Source organism: Glycine soja, chromosome 18 (genome assembly GCF_004193775.1).
Source record: "Glycine soja cultivar W05 chromosome 18, ASM419377v2, whole genome shotgun sequence".
In the NCBI taxonomy this organism is placed as follows: domain Eukaryota; kingdom Viridiplantae; phylum Streptophyta; class Magnoliopsida; order Fabales; family Fabaceae; genus Glycine; species Glycine soja.
In genome coordinates, this window is record NC_041019.1 from 21,546,613 (window position 1) to 21,551,504 (window position 4,892).

General features: G+C 40.2%; 1 non-coding gene across 1 annotated transcript; it reads right to left on the reverse strand.

Moving 5' to 3' along the window:
• Nucleotides 1-4,419: 4,419 nt before the first annotated feature.
• Nucleotides 4,420-4,526, reverse strand: LOC114397862. Its single transcript, XR_003663478.1, has one exon. It is a non-coding gene; the product is annotated as a small nucleolar RNA R71 (small nucleolar RNA).
• Between the last annotated feature and the right edge of the window lie 366 nt (nucleotides 4,527-4,892).

Consider the following 4,892-nt stretch of genomic DNA (forward strand, 5'->3'; position numbering starts at 1 on the left):
AAAGAAAATGGGTGTCGTTACGTAATCCGTAAAGTTCCGTAACGTTTTGGAAAGGAATCAACAAGAAAACACAAAAGGGGGGTGTATTTAGTGAAAAAAGGGGTGAAAATAGCAACCAGGCCCACTTGGGCCTCCCTGAGGGTTCCAAAAGAAGGCGATGCCTTCTGGTGGAAGCAACCCTGCTCGCCTGGGCGAGCTAGGCGGCAACCACCTCCCTCTTTTCTCCTATAAATAGGGGAAAGAGGGCAGAGCAAAAATGTTCAGCCCTTCTGGTATTGAGAATTCTCTCGAAATTAGTGAAAAAAATTGTTTCCGTGAAAAAAATCCAAGCTGAGGTGCTTCCGTAACGCTTCCGAGACGTTTCCATGAGCGATTTCGTGAAGATTCTTCACCGTTCTTCATCATTCTTCGTTCGTTCTTCATCGTTCTTCGGTCTTCAACCGGTAAGTTCCCGAAATTGAATCTTTCAATTCATTCTATGCACCCTTAGTGGTCCCTACTTGTTTCGTGTACTTTTATTTTCATTTCGTTTTATTTTCAATATGTAATTTTACCGCTTTTGTCGATCACCTCAAGAGATCGTTAATGGTCCAATGCCTTAATGTTTTCTCTCCTTTCAAAATCAAAAGATCGTTTAAAATGGTCCAACACCTTAAATGACCTTTGTTCAAATTAAAATCTATCTTGCGAAAAAAGATCAAAACAACTTAACCAATGTTTAGTTCTTAAAGAACTACGTAGGTTTGATTTCCTCATCGCAATTGAGGATACCTAGGAGCAAGGGAAACACCCTTGTCGACCAGTAAAAGATAAAAAATACAAAAAAACATAAAAAGCATAAAAACACAAAAAAGACATTAAAAAAGGGAAAATAAAACATTTTGAAGTCATATTTGCACACTTGATTAAAAGCTGTCGTCCCTTGTGATGGACGCGTGGGGTGCTAATACCTTCCCCGTGCGTAAAAACAACTCCCGAACATTTCACGATTAAAGTTCATAGACCACGCATTTTCCGGTTTTTCCGACGTTTTCCTCGAATAAACATTGGTGGCGACTCCGCGCATTTTCCTTTCATGGAAGACGCACCCGTGAGCCCTCGCGTCGCCCTCCCGCCGAAGGGTAGGTTTTGATAGTTGGCGACTCCACCAAGGACTTTTTTTTAGAGAGTTAGGCCTATTAATCTTTTGTTCAAAAGTTGTGTTTTCCCTTTCATCAGTTTCCCTTTTCCTTTTTGTTCATGTATAAAATTTCTTTAATGCTTTAAGTGTGTTTTAATGTATGCATTAGATAAAGATGTTTTCATTTGATGACACCAACACCTTTTTGCACACACGATGAGTTGAAAAGGGGCCCTATACCCGAGTCCATGGGAACATAAGGAGTGAAGGTGAATCTGTGGTCATGTTGGGTCTCCGACTTACTTGATAGCAGTGAACCCTCATCTAGAGTTTTTCTCTTTGATAACATATTGTTGCTGGTAGTCCCTACTGCCACAATATGTTTTTTCGAAGGGGATGATACCTCTAGAAAACATCAAGAGAGATATGACCACCTTGGGAATTATCACTAAAAGCCTTTTAGTTCCTCCCTTTTAGGTCCCTAAAATAGGGGCACGAAGTGAACATGCTACGTGCTTATAACCTAAATATCATGTATGCTTTTGCCGTATGATGATTTATGGATATTGCCATGCTGTGTACATCTCCTTGTTATCATTTTTTTCTGCATCTGCATCATGTCATCATGCACGGGTTGCATCTTGATCCCCTTATTTTGTCACAAGAAGTCGAAAGGGCCGTGTCACCTTCTTAAATGCATGCATCGGGTGTTGTGCTGCTCGAATGCTGTATTTAAGAAAGAGATGACCTCCCGGGCTCTCGTATCTGTAAAATACATCTCTGCCATAAGCATTTCTTCATGCATTCCTCCATTTTTACCCATGATAGATGTCGGAGCCTTGATTCGCACAGGTTTTTCACTTTTTAGTAAAAAAATGGGATCGAGTCAAATGCCTTGGCTTAAAAAGAGATTCTATCATGTCAAGATCAAGAGCCTAGAAATCGCCAGTCTGAAAGAGTTAGGACAGTTGATGGGTCAATGATCGAGGTCGTACCCGAATCAAATGAACATTAAAAATGCAGTATCTAGGAAGTGATCCTAGGTCGTCTCCTAACGAGCAATGGTCAACCAAACGTTCATAACAGATAGTAGGAAAATAGTAATGAATTGGGGGGGGGGGTGTTATTTCCTTTCGTTCTTAATGCAAATTTCCGTTTTCTGCTTCTAATTACGAGTTCATTCGTGCTTCTTCTTCTACTTTCATTTACGTTTTTGTTCATTTACGTTTCTGTTCATTTACGTTTCTGTTCATTTATGTTTCTGTTTCATGTTTCATTTGCGTTTTCTGTTTGAATCCATGGAAGGCTAGATTTTCTGGTGTTGTTTCCTTTTGATGACGAAGCCCAACTCTCTTTGAGGTTTCGCTTGTAATGTGGGTTCCTGGCAGTTTTCCCTTCACCAGTTATCCCAATTTCGTGAATATTAATCAGTGCACGCTTCGTATTCGATTAATTGCCTCTGAGCCTAACTTGCGTTCATGCTTAATGGACGAAGGGCTAACTGGTGTATGTGGTGCCTAATCACGTATTGAAAACCCTAAGTTGATTTTCGCTTAGTAAATTGAAACAGGGTTGGATTAAGTGGTTGACTGTTAGGGACGAATTTTCCATAACCCAGGATAAGAGAATGGCTTCTGAATCAAAGGAAACAACCCGTTTTTAATATTAGTATTTTTGTATTCCAGTTTACTTGTTCTGCTCTTTAATTACCAAACAACCAAACCCCCCCCCCCCCAATCGTTACTGTTACTGCAAGTATATTATGAACATTTGGTTTGTCACTACTCATTGGAAAACGACCTAGGATCACTTCCTAGTTACTGCATTTTCATGTTTATTTGATTCGGGTACGGCCTCGATCAAATTTGGCGCCGTTGCCGGGGAGCAGTGTCCAAAGGTTCATAATAGCTAGCTAGTGTTGTGTGTTTAATCCTTTCGTGTTTTATGTTTAATTGTTAGTATTGTGTTAGTATGTGTGTTAATGTTGTTTAGTGTCCTGGTATTTTGTTTAATGTGTGTTCTGTTTCAGTTTTCCCATTAAGCGTTTCCCCTGTTTCAGTCTTGGGTGTTTTGCTGTGAAGAGTGTGCTTGCGGCAAAAACAGAGTAGTAGTAGAAATCAATTAGAGACGGATTTTAGCGACCACCCATGCTGAATTATTTGAGATTTTTTGTTTTAGTAGCTAGGGTTGTAATTTTTGGCTGAATTTTTTTGTGGTAAATTCTTTTAATCCATATTTTGTGGGAAAAATAGCTAGAGCCTTTAGTTTGGTTAGATTTGAAAGTTCCAAAAAAGTAGCAAATTTTGTGTTTGTCGAAACTTCAAATGGCCATAACTTTTCCTCCGGTTATCAGAATCGCAATTACTATATATGCATTTGGGGTAGAAAAAAATTTCCTACCCTGGGGTAGCCGGCCTAGCCAGCTGAGGTCTCCATCGTCCAAAAAAAAGCGATTCTGTCAAAAGTTTTTTATTTTTCAAGTTTTATTCACTTATTTTTCTTAACCCACCAATTTTAGCTTTCATAGTTAGACTTTGAATTTTTGTCTGAAATTTTTTGTGCTATCTTCTCATCATTTTATAAGGTTGCTCACAAAATTTCAAGTCATTTGGATATCATTTGAGGGTAGCTGTAGTTCAAACCTGCACCTTTATTTACATGACAAGGCAACTAGTTGTGCATGCTGAATGTAGTGTATGACTAGAGGCAATCCATCTGACTTAGAACCCTTTGACCCTGAGATAGATAGGACATTTCATAGATTAGTTAGGCATCCTTTTACACCTTTTGATCATCCTGAGCATTCCATTACTGGTGAATCTGTGCATTCTGTTATTGGTGATTTTGAACATCCTGATCTTGAGCATTATAATTTTGAGCATTCTGATTCTGAGCATTCTGATTTTGCACATTCTGAGAACATGGCACAACCTCCACCCCGTGAGAGGACTCTAAGGGAAATGGCTGCACCTGATTTCACCTACGAAAGCTTGTGCATCCAATACCCTGATGAGGATGTCCCATATGTTCTTAAAACTGGACTGATTCATTTGCTTCCAAAGTTTCATGGCCTTGCAGGTGAAGACCCGCACAAACATTTGAAAGAATTTCACATTGTCTGCTCCACCATGAAACCCCCAGATGTCCAAGAGGATCACATATTTCTGAAGGCTTTTCCTCATTCATTAGAGGGAGTGGCAAAGGACTGGCTGTATTACCTTGCTCCAAGGTCCATCACGAGCTGGGATGACCTTAAGAGAGTATTCTTAGAGAAATATTTCCCTACTTCCAGGACCACAGCCATCAGGAAGGATATCTCAGGTATTAGACAACTCAGTGGAGAGAGCCTGTATGAGTACTGGGAGAGATTTAAGAAACTATGTGCCAGTTGCCCCCACCATCAGATTTCAGAACAACTTCTTCTCCAATATTTTTATGAAGGACTCAGTAATATGGAGAGAAGTATGATAGATGCTGCCAGTGGTGGAGCCCTTGGAGACATGACTCCTGCTGAAGCCAGAAATTTAATTGAGAATATGGCCTCCAACTCCCAACAGTTTAGCGCCAGAAATGATGCCATAGTCATTAGAGGAGTGCATGAGGTAGCTACAAACCTATCTGCATCATCTGAAACTAAGAAGCTTGAAGGCAAACTGGATGCATTGGTTAACTTGGTAACCCAACTGGCCTTGAATCAGAAATATGTACCTGTCGCAAGGGTTTGTGGTTTGTGCTCCTCTGCTGACCACCATACAGACCTTTGCCCTTCCAT